The sequence below is a fragment of the Microcaecilia unicolor genome, chromosome 3, assembly GCF_901765095.1.
Source record: "Microcaecilia unicolor chromosome 3, aMicUni1.1, whole genome shotgun sequence".
Lineage (NCBI taxonomy): Eukaryota > Metazoa > Chordata > Amphibia > Gymnophiona > Siphonopidae > Microcaecilia > Microcaecilia unicolor.
In genome coordinates this window covers 500,907,982-500,927,541 of record NC_044033.1, presented here as the reverse complement: position 1 = coordinate 500,927,541, position 19,560 = coordinate 500,907,982, and positions in this window count along the sequence as shown.

Here is a 19,560-nt window from a genome sequence, read left to right as displayed (position 1 = left end):
CCCGTGGTAAGGGAGCTATGCATGTGGGAGCGTTGTCTGAAGTCCACCACACTGACCTCTAGGGTGCCCAGTTGGTGTCCTGGCATGTCATGGGGGCGAATGAACTACGAATCGTGGCCCCTCCCACGACCAAATGGCTCGGATTAGGACGTTTTTGAGCTGGGCGTTTTTAGTTTCCATTATCGCTAAAAAAAAACAAACGCCCAGCTCAAAAACGTCCATTTTTTCAAAAATACGGTTCGGCCCGCCCATTCACGGACCCGTTCTCGCAGATAAACGCCCATGGAGATAGGCGTTTCCATTCGATTATGCCCCTCACTAAGCCCAGATGCTAACACCTTTTAGTAAAAGAACCCGTATTTTTTTCCCACCAATCCTGAAATTCTAAGCAAATTCCAACATGCACTGATAGCTAAAATGACATCATTAAAATGCAATGGCCAAATGCGAAAAAAAGACATATTTGTTAAATACATCTGTATGACTCCCCTAAAGACAGAAAACAATACAGAGAGGGTCGAAAGTACAAACAAGTACAGAAAACCACAGAAGCACCAAGAGCCTTAGGAAAATGGGACACGATTCTTTATTAGCAACTGTAGATATTCCAAGATAGATCCGACACAGGCCGTGTTTCGGTGCCTAGCGCCTGCGTCAGGGGTCTGTATTAAACATACATAAACACATCAATTATAATGACAATAATAAAAAACAGATAAAAACGTAGATAAAAATTGTTTCATATAGTGAAAAAAAGTTTTAATAAAAAACTAATAATCAAGAAACAATAATTGAAAAAATATTCTTAAAATATATATTTTTTTAAAAATATTTTTTTTAAAAAAAGGAAGCAAGAACAAGAAATAAGAAAAAAAGAAAAAAGCCCATTTGTGATCACAAATCATAAATAACCATTTTGTTATGAAATGGTATCAAAGATATGAATATTTGCACAACAATATATATATATATATATATATATATATATATATATATATATATATATAAACATTAACAAAAAACATAATGTAAAGCTATGCTCAAGGATTATTTTCGGTCTTGAAAAACACCAGGTGAGCAGTTACATTTCACAAGGTGCCTATAGCATCGATGCGGATGCAGCCACAATCTATATAGCTTCATTCATTCTGCCTCGCCTCACCCTATGCTTGGAACAACCTTCCTGAACCCTTACGCCAAGCCCCCTCCCTGCCCATCTTCAAGTCTTTGCTTAAAGCCCACCTCTTCAATGCTGCATTCGGCACCTAACCCTTACCGTTCAGTGAATCCAGACTGCCCCAATTTGACTGCCCCTATCGGACCGACCGTTCACTTGTCTAATAGATTGTAAGCTCTTTGAGCAGGGACTGTCTCTCTTTGTTAAATTGTACAGCGCTGCGTAACCCTAGTAGCGCTCTAGAAATGTTAAGTAGTAGTAGTAGTAGTATTTATCATTAAGTTTGACATCATTTATCTACAAGAATTATTTTGTGCTATGATAAAAACTGTGTTTTGCTAATATAACTCATTTTTGCTGTGTAGACAATTTTCAATAAGTTTCTTTAAAAATAATCCTTGAGCATAGCTTTACATTATGTTTTTTTGTTAATGTTCATGCGTGGGATAAACATAAAGGAATCCTGTTCAGAAGGAATGGATCCTAAGGAGCTTAGCCGAGATTGGGTGGCAGAGCCGGTGGCGGGAGGCGGAGATGGTGCTGGGCAGACTTATACGGTCTGTGCCAGAGCCGGTGGCGGGAGGCGGGACTGGTGGTTGGGAGGCGGGGATAGTGCTGGGCAGACTTATACGGTCTGTACCCGGAAAAGGACAGGTACAAATCAAGGTAAGGTATACACAAAAAGTAGCACATGTGAGTTTATATGTTTGTGCAGCGCTGCGTATGCCTTGTAGCGCTATAGAAATGCTAAATAGTAGTAATAGTAGTAGTAGTAGTTTATCTTATTGGGCAGACTGGATGGACCATGCAGGTCTTTTTCTGTCGTCATCTACTATGTTACTATGTAGTAATGGTTTTTCATATATATTCCACAATATCAATAGAATTGATTACATATATATATAACTATATTGTTGTGCAAATATTCATATCTTTGATACAATTTCATAACAAAATGGCTATTTATGATTTTATGATTTGTGATCACAAATGGGCTTTTTTCTTTTTTTCTTATTTCTTGTTCTTGTTTCCTTTTTTAAAAAAATATATTTAAAAAAATATTTTTAAAAAAATATATTTTTTAAGAATATTTTTTTCAATTATTAGTTTTTATTAAAAAAATTTTCACTGTATGAAACAATTTTTATCTACATGTTTTTATCTGTTTTTTATTATTGTCATTATAATTGATGTGTTTATATATGTTTAATACAGACCCCTGACGCAGGCGCTAGGCGCCGAAACATGGCCCGTGTCGGGTCTATCTTGGAATATCTACAGTTGCTAATAAAGAATCGTGTCCCATTTTCCTAAGGCTCTTGGTGCTTCTGTGGTTTTCTTTTTTTCTCCCCTAAAGACAGGGAAGCTGTCTAATACTCTGAACTGCAAACGTTTGCAGTTGATTCTCTTCAAATATTTTTTTGTACACTTGTCGCTGTTCCAATAAATATAAGTTGCAGTGACATCACAAATACATCATGATGCGCTCGGAACATTAATTACTCTACTGATAATCTTTTAGAAATACAAAATTAAAACAAGTTATCGATGAAAATGTTTGCCCAAACAAGCAGGATTTAAGCCCCTTACAAAATGTCATTAAATCTTTCTCATGTTGAATGTGAAGAGACATTGAATTCTATAATGTGGGACCAACAGTGGACAAAACACATCTCTAAGTAAAGGATTTATGAGCCACTTTAAGAAAAGGACATTTAACAGTCCCTGTTCCTGAGAATCTAAAATTTTAGGTGTACAATAGTTCAACAACAGGCACATAAATTGCAGCTGAGACAGACCACTTAAAGACTTAAACCAAGGTCAGAGTTTTAAATTTCAGTGGCACATTGAAGCTGCAGACTTACGGGCACGCTGTTGTTATTTTTTTCCCCATCTACAGTACATGTTAAAATTTAGGAGATAATTGTATAAATTGACGTCCAGAAGTATGCATCACTTATGTGTGTCATAGGCTCCAATAACTGGGAATTATGCGTGAATGTGTACTAGGCACTATTCTGTAAAGTAGCACCTAAGTGATATAGGGGTCCTTTTGCTAAGCTGCGTAAGAGTCTACGAATGCCCAACGTGCGCCAATTTGGAGTTACCACCTGGCTACCACGTGGCTCTTGCGGTAATTTCAGTTTTGGTGCATGTCCGATACACGCATCCGTCAAAATAATTTTTATTTTCTGGCATGCGTCCGCTACGCGTGCCAAGTGGCATTTGATGTGCGTAGGTCATTAGCGCCTGGTTAACGTGTGAGGCCTTATCGCTAGGTCAATGGCTGATGGTAAGGTCTCAGAGCCAAAATGGACATGTGCCAATTTTAATTTTGCCACACGTCCATTTTTGGCAAAAATTAAAAAAGGCATTTTTTTGCAGGCACGCTGAAAAATGGATCTGTGCGCCCCAAACCAGCGCCTACACTACCGCAGGCCATTTTTCAGCGCACCTTAGGACCCCATAGAATGTTACTGCAGGGGGAGCATGCAAGTGGGTGGGCCATGAGCATGTCTCCATGTGATGCATGAACTTATAGAATATTAAAATATCAAAAAGATATAAAGGAATTAGAGAAGGTGCAGAGAAGGGCGATGAAAATGATAAAGGGAATGGAACGACTTCCCTATGAGGAAAGGCTGAGAAGGTTAGGGCTCTTCAGCTTGGAGAAAAGGCGGCTGAGGGGTGATATGATAGAAATCTACAAGATAATGAGCGGAGTAGAGCGGACAGATGTGAAGCATTTGTTTACACTTTCAAACAATAATAGAACCAGGGGACACAAGATGAAGCTAGAATATGGTAGATTAAAAACAAAAAGGAGAAAGTTTTTCTTTACTCGGCGTGTAGTTGGGCTCTGGAACTCGTTGCCGGAAAATGTAGTGACAGCAGCTGACCTTACGGAATTTAAAGGGGGTTTGGACACATTCCTGAGAGAAAAGTCCATTGAACATTATTAAGAATTAAGTTTTTTATTTTTTTTTGGGGGGGGGGGGGGGGTTGCCGGGTTCTTGAAGCCTGGATTGGCCACTGTCGGAGACAGGATGCTGGGCTGATGGACCCTTGGTCTTTTCCCGGTATGGCGGTGCTTATGTACTTATCTACTTATGTATTAACCGTCATCCATGTCACCCCAAATTCTATATATGGTATCTTAAGTTGTGCGCACTAATTTGGCTGCATGGCCAAATTGCATGTACAATGTAATTGATTTACAAGCAAATCAGCACTAAGAATTGATACTTAATGACAAATTAGTGGCACTAATTGACTAGTTAGAATTTACACGCACAACTTTCTAGGTGTATTCTATAAAGTGGTGTGTGTAAATTCTAATGTGTACAGTCGAAAAGGAGGCGTGGCCATGGACGTGAAATGGGTGGATTGTGAACATTTGAAAAACTATGTCCATTATTATAGAATGTACCCAATCTGCACCCAACATAGGCACAGGTATTTAGACCTGGTTTTAGGTGGCCTAAATGGGTGAGCCTACATTTTAGGCACAAGAATAGCACTTGAGCGTATTCTATAAACTTTGCCTAACTTTAAGCCTAGTTTATATAGAATCAAACTAACCATATGGTTTTACAGCACCAATTTTTAAGGCACCGTATATAGATTTTCTCCCTTAGTGCATATAGGCATACCCATAAGGAAAGGCAAAGGAAAGGGGGAAGGGGATGGATTCGATATACTGCCTCTCTGAGGTTACAATCAAAGCAGTTTATGTTGTACCTGGGTGTAATGGAAGATTTTAAAGATTGTTTTTCAACTTTGCTCTAACCGACAGTCTACTTTAAAGTTCCTGTTTTCTGACCGAAACTAGTTTTTTTCTTGCAAAACAAGCTGAAGTCATGTCTCTGATTTATTTGGTGCAAAAGGGAGTGGAGCATGTTTAAGGGTCAGGAGATAAGCCATCTGGCCAGGGGCTTGTTCACTTGAAACCAAGAGCATATGACTACATTCTCTTGCACATCTTTGTGATTTTCCATGAAACCTAATAAAAAGGGGAGCTTTGAACAGTGAAGCCAGAAGCTCATCTATGGATAGACGTATCGCATAGAAGGACCTTTTCCTGGTCACGAGACTCCGGCTTCGCTAAAAAAGGGGCTTCTCTAACTGATGCAAAAAGCCTGGATGATGTAATAACCAGTGATGTAATGACTGTTTCTTTTTAACTATAGATAGGTATTGTTTATGTTTGTATATTATCTTTCTTTATTCTCCTGGTCAAGAGACTCCTAGCTTCGCTGATAAGGAAGCCTGGATGTAGTAATTAATGACCAGTGATGTAATGATTGTTTCTTAACTATAGATAGGTATTGTTTCTTTTTAGGTATATAGCTTAATCATTGTGCTCATATCTTAATCATTGTGTATCTCAGACAATAATGACTTATACACTCTCCGTTTTGAAGTGAACCTCTAATAAAAAGTCTCATTTACCCAATACAAATCCAAAAGAATCTGCAGTAATTTGGGAATAACATCAACAGTGGGCAGCAAAATGCTCACCACCGCCGGCTGAATATCAGGGAGATATATTATAGAATTCTATCATTTATGTACATATGTGCTAGCATCTAGGCCAAGTATTTATACCAGCTGTAGCACTGTTACATGGATTGCACATTAGTGTCTGCATGTTTTTGGCCATTTCTGGTTTTCTTTATAGCATAAGCTTAGCATAGGCACCATAGTGGAGAGTGGAGATATATATCATAATGCCTTTGTATTGCTGCATGATGTGACTACACCTTCAATATTGTGTGCAATTCTGGTTTGTCAAATCTCAAAAAACGTTACCGAAGAATTAGAAAATGTACAGAGAAGGCCAGCAAAAATGATAAACAGGAAGGAACAACCCTCCTAAACAGATTAAGGCTCTTTGGCTTGGAGAAGAAATGACTCAGAGGAGATACGAGAAAGATTTATAAAATATTAGTAGGGTGGAACAGATTGTTTATGCTTTGAAATAATACTAAACTAGGGGACACTCCATGAAATTAACAGATAGCTGTTAGGTATTATTTGGAAAGGAAGGGAAAACAAAAATGAGGATGTTATAATGCCTTTGTTACGCTCCATGGTGCGACCGCACCTTGAATATTGTGTTCAATTCTGGTCGCCGCATCTCAAAAAAGATATAGTGGAATTAGAAAAGGTGCAGAGAAGGGCGACGAAAATGATAAAGGGGATGGGACGACTTCCCTATGAGGAAAGGCTAAAGCGGTAGGGCTCTTCAGCTTGGAGAAAAGGCGGCTGAGGGGAGATATGATAGAGGTCTATAAAATAATGAATGGAGTTGAACGGGTAGATATGAAGCGTCTGTTCACGCTTTCCAAAAATACTAGGACTAGGGGGCATGCGATGAAGCTACAATGTAGTAAATTTAAAACGAATCGGAGAACATTTTTCTTCACTCAACGTGTAATTAAACTCTGTAATTCATTGCCAGAGAATGTGGTAAAGGCGGTTAGCTTAGCAGAGTTTTAAAACGGTTTGGACGGCTTCCTAAAGGAAAAGTCCATAGACCGTTATTAAATGGACTTGGGGAAAATCCACTATTCCTGGGATAAGCAGTATAAAATGTTTTGTACTTTTTGGGGATCTTGCCAGGTACTTGTGATCTGGATTGGCCACTGTTGGAAACCTGGGCTTGATGGACCTTTGGTCTTTCCCAGTATGGCAATACTTATGTACTTATGTTATGTATACCATAACACAAGCTGAGCTGAAGATTTCAAAGTATTGTACACAATGACTCTAGGATTTTTTTCAAAGGTGGTGACTCCTAATTTGGAACCCAGGATTGCCAACCTATGTAATAGCATTATCTTTTCCTATGCAGAACTATTTGCAGTGATCCTTATGAAATTTAATTTACAGTTTAGATGTCCCATTTGGCAAGTTACTTCTGTACGTCTTCATAGTCTGTCATGTTTTATTATCTTTGAAAAATTATTCATTGTCTGCTAATTTGATCTTCTCTCTCAGTACTCTCTTGACCAAATGTTAAGCAACACTAGTCCAAGTATTGTACAGATCCCTAGGGCACTCTGTTATTTACATCTAGCCCAACTTCCTGTTTCCAACCAAAAGTAAAATATTGCCATCTAGGATTTTTTTTTTTTAATTTCCTTGTGTCTCTAATGAAGGACTCTGTGAAATGCCTTCTGAAAATCCATTATGGGGCTCATTTTCAAAACAAAAACATTCAAAAAGTGGCAGATTGACTTTTTTTTTTGTACAAAGCCTCCAAATTGCTAGTTTCAAAACCCATTTCTAAGATGTTTTTCTATGCAATTCATCTGCAGCAATCCAGATCACAAGGGGGCATGTCTGGGGCTTGTTGGCGGTGGGGTTTTGACATTCCCAAAACCTGGATGCTGTTCTCTCATAATGGAACAAAGCAAAAATGTCCAGGGCTAAAAATGAGATGTTTTGGTTTAGGCTAGTTTCAAACATGACGTGGAGGGGCATAATTGAACGGGGCGCCCAAGTTTTCCTGAGGGCGTCCTCGCAGGATGTCCCGGTGAAGGGGCGAGGAAACCCGTATTATCAAAACAAGATGGGCGGCCATCTTTCATTTTGATAATTCGGTCGGGGATGCCCAAATCTCCACATTTAGGTCGACCTTAGAGGTGGTCGTCCTTAGAGATGGTCGTCCCCGGTTTTTGGCGCTAATGGAAACCAAGGACTCCCATCTCAGAAATGACCAAATCCAAGCCCTTTGGTCATGGGAGGAGTCAGCATTCGTAGTGCACTGGTCCCCCAGACATGCCAGGACACCAACCGGGCACCCTAGAGGGCACTGCAGTGGACTTCATAAATTGCTCCCAGGTGCATAGGATGTCCAAATCCAGGGATGTCGAAATTTAAGGATTTGGATGTCTCTGATGGTATTTTTTCGAAAATACAGGTTTCCCCGCCTCTGGATTTCGACATGTTGCAAAGTCGTCCAAATCGCAACTTGGACGTTTTTTTTCGAAAATGCCCCTCCACATATTACTATGTTAAAAAACGTAAAAAGAAGGTAAAATCGGGGAACGGGGTGGAGGAAGGAGGAGGGAGATGCCGTTCCCAAAAGACTGGGGCCTCAGGTGGCCTAATTGTTGGGCCACCTCTAAGAAGGAAAGCCAGTCTAAACCTTGAATTAATGGAGTTCATTTGGCTTTTACCAGACACGCAGGCCTTAGCAGCCTCTTCAAAAAGTAGCATACATAAGAATGCATTCCTCCAAGACAGCAAATACTTGTCTAGAAATTTTTCAAAGATCCCTAGAGCTGTCTGCAGGTTAATCAAACCCCAAATTGCTTAGGTCAAAATAAGACCAGAGGTCCAATGAGGTCAGCCTTCTAACTGCCTAACAGCTCTCAGTACACGCATGGTAATCTGCGCGAAGGTAATAGAAAAAAAACCCATGCATCTGCAACTGTGCAGCGCAAGAAAACAAATTATTTCTGACTCTAGATATAATGATTGACTTATGCACATGGCTTAGCACTTTTCTGTAGAATTTAATTGCATCATTATATACACTACATATGCCCATATTCTTTTGCAAAAAGTTAGTGCTGTTGTCATGACAGTCTCAATTAGCAAAACATTCCTTAGTTTCACTTCTATCAGTAAAGAATTGAGGACCCCTTTTACCAAGCTGCAACAAAAGGAGGCCAGCACTGACGTCGGCGTGTGTTTTACATGCACGCCGCGGCCCCCTTTTACCGCAGCTGGTAAAAGGGGAAGTCTCGCTTTCCTACAGGAAATGGCCAGGCGGCAATTAAAGCACTTGCTACGCGGCCATTTCGTGGGGGAGCCCTTACCACCACCCATTGAGGTGGAAATTGTGGCCGCACTACAGGTGGGAAGTGCCGCTGGGCTGCTGCGGTAGCCCGGAAGTACTTCCTGTATAGCAAGTGGTAAGCCCGCATTGGGCTCTTGGACCTGGAAACAAGTAAAAGGAGCCCTGAATTAAATGTAAACCTCATCCAAGCAACTAACAGTTCTTATCCGCCAGAAGATCCACCGTCCACGCATTATCCATTCAGGCAGCATTAGGAGAGAAGGATAATGCCCTGAAAAAAGTAGCCATTGCCCCCATTTACTATTAATACAAAAACTTATGTAGACAAATTCTAAAACAGAGAACATTGTATCCAAGCAGGTTTGAAATGTAAAAGCCAAGCAAACACCTACATGCACAATTATGTTTAGCTAGAAGGTATAATTTGCATTTGTATAATGATAAATGATCATATCATGTGTGACATGACATACATTTCAGATTAGGAAAAGTAGTTGTTTAAGACCTACATACTCTGTTTCTAAATTTAAAACATGGGGATGCACAGTATCCTTCCAAAAAGATCCGCAAAGAAATGATTATGGAAAAGACCTCACTGCAGTGAGACTGTGTTTTTTTTTTTTTAACTCTGGAGGAAAGAAATGCTGATAGGGACGAGCTGTCATTTGAAATGAAATATAAATTGTCAGCAATGTTTCACATTTTGTTTCATTTTGGTTTGGAAACAAAACGAATGAAAAACAAATGAAATGTCATTCACTTTTCATTTTTTTGTGAGCTTTCAAGCATTCTCCTGTGGAGTGATAGAGTAGCCTAATGGTTAGTGCAGTGGGTTGAGATCCTGGGGAACTGGGTCCAATTCTTACTGTAGCTAAATGTGACCTTGGATAAGTCACTTAGGAGCCATTTTACTAAGCTGTATAGGCACCTACAGTGCCAATTTGGAACTAACACCCAGCTGCCGTGTGCCCCGGGCAGTAATTTGCGTTTGATTCCCACTGCAGCTCCTTGTGACTCTGGGCAAGCCACTTAACCCTCCATTGCTCCTGGTACCTGAATATATGTAAACTGCTTGAATGTAGTTGCAAAAAACCTCAGAAAGGCGGTATATCAAGTCCCATTTCCCTTTCCCTTCATCCAGAATGATCTGTTCATTCTATAGGTAGTTTCATTTTGGGAACAGAAAGTATTATCTAGTGGTTCTGAAATTTAGGAGGTGAAAATAAGGGATTCTTTATCAGAACAACAACGGCAGATCTTTAGGTTCCAAGACCTCATTCATCTATATCGGTGTTTATAACTCAGGTGCCCTTTTACAAAGGCACGTAAGGGGCTATGTGCGTCCAACATGCACCAAATCGGCATTACCGCCTGGCTACCACGTACCCCCGGTGGAAATTCTGAATTTAGCGCACACCGAAAACACTCAGTAGCAAATATTCTGTATTTTCTACCGTGTGGCGCTTACCCAGCGGTAAACAGCAGTGGCTGCATGTTGCATGCTTATCGCCCGGGTAGCTCGTGAGACCTTGCCGCTAAGTCAATGTGTTTTATGCGTGTCCGCTACGCGAGCCGGAAAATCATTTTTATTTTCTGGCCCACGGCGAAAATCGGCCGTTAACTCTGACTTGACATGTGTAGGCGATTACTGCACAGTTAACGTGAGAGACCTTACCACTAAGACAATGGCTGGCGGTAAGGTCTCAGACCCAAAATGGACGCGCGCCAATTTTTATTTTGCAGAACCTCTATTTTCGGCAAAATTTTTAAAAAGGCATTTTTTGCAGGTGTGCTAAAAATGGATCTGCGTGGGCCCAAAACCCGCGCCTATACTACCGCAGACCATTTTTCAGCGCACCTTAGTTAAAGGACCCCTAAGTATTTAACGAGCCATTAACAATCAATTACCTTTTGTTGTTAACTTTGCTTTTTAAATATTCATCTTACTGTGGATTTTCCTCTCCCTGGTTCCCCCCTCTTATTGTGGACTGTGGTTAAAGTTATATTTCCTATGTGATTTATTGATTTGTTCTGAATTTCTATTCACTTTTTTGATTTTCAGGTTATTTTTGTGAAATTTATTTATTTATTATTACATTTGTACCCCGTACTTTCCCACAGAAGCAGGTACAATGCGGCTTACATAATAAACAGAATTACAATTATTAGATTCATTAAGAAGAAATGCAAATAAAAATGTAAAAACCCAATCAATGGGTTTATTGTCACTAATTTGGATTTGCACATGGATCTCTGTCTACCGATATTCAGCAGCACTTGACTGAGTAGTGCCACTGAATTAATGGGGGGGGGGGGGGGGGGAGCAATCCAGGCAATGCAAGTGGTCTGAGTGTGAAATCAATGCGAAGTTGGAAGATATGCGAGTGCTGGCAGTATTCCGTGTAGGTGCCAGCATAGCTATGGGACAGCATAAAAAAACAGTCCTATGTTTTTCCAGATAGTTATGCATAATCCCCCGGAGGCCTGGGGGGCAATGCATTCTCTCTCACCCATGCCCCCCCCCCAGTGCATGAAAAATACCTTTGTTGGCAGAGATACTGAGGTCCCGCCAGCCAAAAAAAATGTGCTGCAGAGCCACTCCCCTCTTCCGTTTTCTGCTGCAGGAAACAGGAAGCTGGGAGCATGCTTCCAGTTTCCAAATCCAGGACTCTCCGAGTATACTCAGTTCTTGCGTGAGATATTAATTACCTGCTTTTCCGTAGGTGGTCTTATTGCTATGTGAGTGCAGTCTATTGCCCTGAGCACAGAAGGGATGCTTGCCACCTGCTAGAATTCTGTCATGGTTTGGCAGTGCTCTGGTTCTTATTCGGGAAGGAAAATATATTATGTGTCTTTCTAGAGAAAAGCCTGTAGAAAATGAGCTGCCTTAGTGCATACGGGCATATCTACCCAATTACTCTAGAATTCTTTAAAGAAAAGGAGACGCCTGCATTCCCTTATGGAATAGGCTCCTACTAGGTGCCCTCTGGGTACCTAATTATGGGTGAAGTTATAGAACAACCCTCTTATTGTGCAATATAAGTGCATTAGCACACTTTCGTACACTTACCTCATGAATGAATCAGGTTATGAGAGGAAATACAGGAGAAGACTACACAAACAGAGGGGCCTTTTACAAAGGCGCGTAGGCACCTACGAATGTCCGACATGCATCAAATTGGCACAACCACCCAGCTATCACGTGCCTCGGGCGGTAATCCCATTATTGACGTGCGCCCAATACATGCGATAGAAAATATTTTCTATTTTCTACCACGTTGTGCTTACCCGGCGGTAATCGGCAGTTTACGTGCGCTGGCTGCTTACCACCCAGTTAGCGTATGAGACCTTACCGCTAAGATAATGGGCGGTGGTAAGGTCTCAGCCTGAAAATGGATGCACGCTAGTTTTAATTTTGCCGCACGTGCATTTTCCGGCACAAAAAAAAAGCCTTTTTTCCAGGCATGCTGAGGAGATAGACCTACACATCCAAAACACATGCCTACACCAGTGTAAGCTACTTTTAGGCATGCCTTAGTAAAAGGAGTCATCTGTGAGGGGAGGTAGTTTTATGGTACGCAATGGGAAGACACAATTATAAAAAATAATGCAATTGCAAAAGTCATAAAAGCAATCTAGGGAAAACACAAAGATCTATTTTAGTTTACAATTGTGTTGAAATAAAGGTCAACAAGCAAGCTCTTTTATTGAACTAACTCAACACATTTATGACTAGCTACCTCTATTAGGTCTTACGGATGATGGAACTTGAACATGCAAGTCAATTACAGACTGCATTACAACACCGTCCTTCCTCATTCTACATTGACCTTAGCTCTTGAAAACTAATCACTAATGTGTTTAGCCCAATAAACGTTGTCACCCACAATATGTTTGCTGACCTTTATTGCCATATATCTTTGTAGATTAACACAGTAACCATTCTACTTTATGAAAATCATGAAAGGATAAAGCAGAAAATATATGACTTGTATAGGACTGATTTCTCAGTTTATTAAATAGTAACATAGTAGATGACGGCAGAAAAAGACCCGCACGGTCCATCCAGTCTGCCCAACAAGATAAAGTCATGTGTATACCTTACCTTGATTTGAACCTGTCTTTTTCAGGGCACAGACCGTACAAGTCTGGCCAGCACTATCTACTACTACTACTTAGCATTTCTATAGCGCTACAAGGGTTACGCAGCGCTGTACAAGTTAAAACATGGGGAAGGACAGTCCCTGCTCAAGAGAGCTTACAATCTAAAGGTAACAAGCTATGTAGTCTGTGTAGGTATCATGAATGGGGAAGGTGGTTAGGCGCCAAAAGCAAGGGAGAAGAGATGGGCTTTGAGTAAGGACTTGAAGATGGGCGGGGAGGGCGCATGGCGTATGGGCTCGGGGAGTCTGTTCCAGGCATAAGGTGATGCAAGGCAGAAGGGGCGGAGTCTGGAGTTAGCGGTGGTGGAGAAGGGTACAGATAGGAGTGATTTGTCCTGAGAGCGGAGGTTACGGGTGGGGACATGGGGGAGAGAAGGGAAGAGAGGTAATGGGGGGCTGCAGATTGAGTGCATTTGAAGGTCATTAGGAGAAGCTTGAACTGTATACGGTAGCGGATCGGGAGCCAGTGAAGCGACTTGAGGAGAGGGGTGATATGAGAGTATCGGTTCACGCGGTAGATAAGACGTGCGGCGGAATTTTGGACAGATTGAAGGGGGGGTAGGTGGCTAAGCGGGAGACCAGCGAGGAGAAGGTTGCAATAGTCAAGACGAGAGGTAACGAGTGAGTGGACGAGGGTTCAGGTGGTCCCAACCACCAGCTCCGCCTTCCACCACCGGCTCTGGCACAGACTGTATAAGTCTGCCCAGCACTATTCCCTGGCTCAGGGCACAGACCGTACAAGTCTGCCCAGCACTATTCCCCGCCTCCCAACCACCAGTCCCACCTCCCACCACAGAATTACAGCGAGATACACATTTTGCCTTGCTTTTCTTTTTTTCAAACATCAATGAGATTAATACAGGTACAGGGAAGAGATGAAAAATAAGCTTGCAGTAATTTCAGTGGAATTTAAATTTCCCAGTAACGAATGCTCTTTGGATTCTGTTTATTCAAAGCCGTCGTTGAGTGAAGTATTGTACTACTACAAAAGGCCTCAGTTAATGATAATTCAGTGAATGGTATATTATTTTGCCTTGAAAGATTAAGGAAAAGCTTAGAGGTGGACAACAAGGTGCGTGACTAGATTAGAAACTACTAGAATGATACGAACCAAAGGGGATTCACTCTGTGGAAAGACAAGTACCCTTATTTGGCAGTTTAACCCCTACTGGTAGTACGGTGAAACTATCATATTGATCCCAATTACCTGACTAGGCAGGAGTCACTGGGGATCAGTCCTTCTCCTCACTAAAGACCAGGGTAAGTTCCCAGTAACAACTGTGATGGTTTATTTAATTTAATTATTTATTTATTGCATTTGTATCCCACATTTTCCCACCTATTGGTAGATTCAATGTGGCGTACATGATTCTGGAGTACATTGGTTATACATTACATCAAACAGGGTTACAGTTTCTGTGAAACAGTGTGGGTCTGTAGTAGATTCGTCGCAGTTTAGGAGGGTGGGGAGGGGCTCCTTGCTACTGTTTGTTGAGCAAGTGCAGGGAAGGGTGGGGTGTGTAAGGTGGGGGATTAAGAGGTGTTGTGGGGGGGGGAGCTCTATCTCATCATCAGCCTCTATATCAGATAGTGAACCTGACTTGGGGACCACTATCAGGGTTGCTGCGGCCAGGAATCTGTAATGTTCCTGGCTGCAGTCATGCATTTTTCTTTTGAGGAAAACATTATAGTTATTGGTGTTACATTGTTGTGCACTCTAATGTTGGAGTCACAAGTTAACTTATTAAGAAACTAGTGCAACAAAGCCCGTTTCGTCAAAAATGAAATGGGCCCTCGAAGGGCTCTCGTCTAAGCGATTTCTCCTCTCTCCCCTGCCCTCCCCTCCATCCCGTGATTCTTCCCTCCCCTCCCATCCCCTCCGTGTCCCACGATTCTGAACTCCCCTCCATGTGCAGCGATTCTCCTCTGCCCTGCCGTCTGCTTCCTGTGTCATACGAGGCTAACGCAAATTCATGGATGACTGGGGAAATTTGGAAGCAGTGGCTAAAGAAGTCATACACTAGAATGCGGGCACAAAAGCATCAGATTTTGTTGCTTTGTGATAATTGTGCTGCACACAGTGATGATGTCAGGCTGTCTAACATCAAAGTGGTCTTCCTACCATCAAACACTACCTCTCTGATCCAACCTATGGATCAGGGCATAATAGCCAATTTCAAACAATATTATCGGGCTCTTGTGCTACGTCGTCTGATGAGCATTATGGATGACCAGACTGGCAGGGATAAATGTGCTGTTGAACTGGCTCATAATCTATCACTGTTGGATTCCCTACATATGCAGAAAGAAGCCTGGAATCATGTTACACAGGCAACCATTGTGAACTGCTACAAGCGGGCAAGCTTTGTTAGGGATGTGGAGAGGGACGAAACAGATGCAGCTGTTGCAAACGCGTCAGATGAACAGGCTATTGACATCCCAGCCGGTGTTACTGAAGAGGAGTTTCATCACTACGTAGCTGTTGATTAAGATCTACAAACAGCTGACGACAGCACTGATGTCCAGATATGCGCCTACATGCAGGCAACGGCTGATGATGAAACATGATGAAATGAGCAGCGAGGCACATGCTGACGAAATTCAACAACCTTCTGTCACTTTTGCAAGAGTGCTGGAGAGTCTCAACACCGTGCGGGCCTATCTGGAGGCCACTGGATGTCAGTGCTGCTATGACAGTTTTTACCGTCTGGCAGACATAATCTATGGAACTCACAGACACAAGAGTGTACAGAGGACTATGACTGATTACTTCAAGTAAGCCTAACATCAGTTAACGGAGACTGCATACTGTACATATAATAAACAGTACTGTACATATGTTTATCAGATGTGAAGCTTCTTTTTTGGGTCACAACGGTTAAATGCACGCTCCGGTTATCTGCATGTATTTCTTTGGTCCCAGACCTTTGCACTTAAGCAGATTGCACTGTATATGGGTGTCTCTAGCATTTAGCGTACGCTAATTTTAGCACATACTAAAAATACTAGTCCACTTTAGTAAACAGGGACCTTAGTATTCCTGAAACAATCGTGTTTGTAATATATGCCAATGTTTTTTAATAATGTTCTGAATATCACGTGAGAGAAATGAAGAACGCAGAGTACAGACCAGCTATGGAGGTTTCTTGTGTTTTGTCCAGTTTTCAAGAATTTCTTCACAGGATCTACCTCTAGCTCTCAAATATCTATTTTTAATACATTAACTGGGATAGCCCCTATGTCTGAATCTCTCAGCAAGGGCTGTAGACTGAATCCAAAAATCTTCTGGTTCTGAAAAGAGTCATCAAAACTGACAATAAGGCAGGTTAGTTTTAAGATGTCTATTGCGGTAACTTGAATAATATAAATAGTTATTTTTGCCAGTTGGGGGCCCTTTTACTAAGCCACGTAAGCGACTAGATATGCCCAATGCGCGCCAAAATGGAGTTACCACCTGGCTAGCACGTGGCTCTTGCGGTAATTTCATTTTTGCTGAACCTCCGAAAAATTATTTTTGGACACGTGTATCGGACACGTGCCAAGTAGCAATTGATGTGCGTAGGTCATTACCGTGAGTCTTTACCACTAGGTCAATGGCTGGTGGTAAAGTCTCAGACCCAAAATGGACACGTGCCAATTTTGATTTTGCCACACGTCCATTTTCGGGAAAATTTAAAAAAAAAAACATTTTTTGCAGGTGCGCTGAAAAATGGATCTGCGCTTGCTCAAAACACGTGCCTACACTACCGCAGGCCATTTTTTAGCGCACCTTAGTAAAAGGACCCCCATATTTCCTGAAAAGTGTTGTGATAAAGCTATAACACCTTTTTTGAATTTCAAATTTGATCAGCATGAGATCTCATTCTTAGATATCCTTATCAAAAAAGGTCCCAGTTTCTCAATATCACCCTTCCACAGGATACAAATGTCATCTATACATATGGATTTCTGATTTAAAACAATATCTTTTGAGATGTGTCTTTTCAAATTTAGCTCACTTCCAAAAGAAGAAACTTTCCACAGACCTTAAGAATCACTTCTAACAAAAATACTGTGGATATAAATAACAAGTGCTTAAGGTATCATTTTACATCTGCATGAAAATCAAAAATGGAAGAAAAGACTTCAAAAGTCCTTAGTGTTACAGTGAAAACTTCACAGAAACCTTTCAAGCACATTATGGACAGTTACTTCATCACCGGTCAAAAACCTCCAATAATCTTTCACATTTTTTCTTACAATTTTCAAATAATCTTCTTATAATTTTTTTCATGATTTTCTTTGCTATACTTTTAAAACAATGTGCAGTGCAGATCAATCCTCTTATATAAACTTTTAATAATATAATCATTAATGGCATTTAGCTTCAAGCTCCCAACGAGGACCCGTTTCACCCACCAGCTTTCTCAAGGAAGACTTTTTTCTCCAGCATGCCCATACATCAGGTGTCGCCCATTGTCGCTGTTCTTAGGACATACTTGCTGCAAGTTTTCAAATTTAGCTACATATCCAGCTTATAATCAAAAGTGATCACCGGCCATCTTCTGACACAAATCGGGAGATGGCCGGCGATCTCCTGAAACTGGCCAAATCGGTATAATCGAAAGCCGAGTTTGGCTGGGTTCAACTGCTTTCTGTCGCGGAGCCGGAAAAACATCAAGGGGGCGTGTCAGTAGGATAGTGAAGGCAGGATGGGGGCGTGCTCACAAGATGGCCGGCTTCACCCGATAATGGAAAAAAAAAGCCAGGCTAGATGAGCATTTCACCGGCTTTACTTGGTCCCTTTTTTTTCACGACCAAGCTTCAAAAAGGAGCCTCAACTGACCAAATGACCACTGAAGGGAATCAGGAATGACCTCCCCTTACTCCCCCAGTGGTCACCAACCACCTCCCACCCAAAAAAAACTTTTTTTGCCAGCCTCTATGCCAGCCTCAAATGTCATACCCAGCTCCCTGATAGCAGTTTGCAAGTCCCTGGAGCAGTTTTTAGTGGGTGCAGTGCACTTCAGACAGGTGGACCCAGGCCCATCCCCCCCTACCTGTTACTCTTGTGGTGGTAAATGGGAGCCCTCCAAAACCCACCCAAAACCCACTGTACCCACATGTAGGTGCCCTCCTTCACTCCTTAGGGCTATGGTAATGGTGTAGAGTTGTGAGGAGTGGGTTTTGGGGGGATTTGGGGGACTAAACAACCAAGGGAAGGGAGCTATTTAAAAAAAAATGTTTTGAAGTGCCCCCTAGGGTGCCTGGTTGGTGTCCTGGCATGTGAGGGAGGCCAGTGCACTACAAATGCTGGCTCCTTCCACGACCAAATGCCTTGGATTTGGCTGGGTTTGAGATCGCCAGCATTATTTTCCATTATGGTTGAAAACCGATGCCGGCCATCTCAAACCCGGCGAACTCTGACATTTGGCCGGGCCCAACCGTATTAGCGAAGAAAAAGATGGCCGGCCATCTTTTTTGAAAATACGGTTGGCTCCGCCTGCTTACGGCACCGGCCCCGGAGATGGCCGACCAGCTATTTGACTGGTGCCGTTTGATTATGTCCCTCCACGTTACCTATGTTGGGGGCCATAGAGGCCCCCATTGCTGTGGCCTTGATTTGCTGATAACATGTTTCATCAAAATAAAAATTATTCTTGGTTAGAACAAGGGTGGCTAAAGTGAGAATCAATCTATTTGGAATGCATTTATGTACCTGTCTGTTGGCCAAAGTTTCTTCGATAACAATCAGTGCTTCCAACTGAGAAATATTAGTATAAAAAGCCTCAATATCCAATGTAACCAGATATAAATCTGAAAGGTCTCCATCAAAGGTATTCAAAAGAGAAATCATGTGGGATGAATTATGAACATATGATTCAGTATTTAGAACATATGGTCTTAAAAAGAAGTCCACAAAATTGACAGAGGTTCTAATACTGAACCATTTGCAGAAATTATGGTTCTTCCAGGTGGATAAGTCACAGATTTGTGAATCTTAGGCAGCATTTATATAGTTGGAAGCACTGTATTTGCTTTGCGACTGTAAGATGTCTTCTCTCTTTAGACATTAGGGGGTCCTTTCACTAAGCTGTGGTAGTGTAGATGTATGTTTTGGGCACGCGCAGAATTATTTTTTAGCGCACCTACAAAAATTGCTTTTTAAAACTTTTTGCTGAAAATGGGCGTGCGGCAAAATGAAAATTGCCGCGTGTTGATTTTGGGTCTGAGACCTTACTGCAAGCCATTGACCTAGCGGTAAGGTCTCATACGGTAACCGGGCGGTAATGGTCTACGCGCATCAGATTCCACTTGATGCGTGTAGTTGCTGTGCATCAGAAAATAAAAAATATTTTTTAGACGCACACCAAAACTGAAATTACCGCAATGACCACGCAGTAACTGGGCAGTAACTACAATTTGGC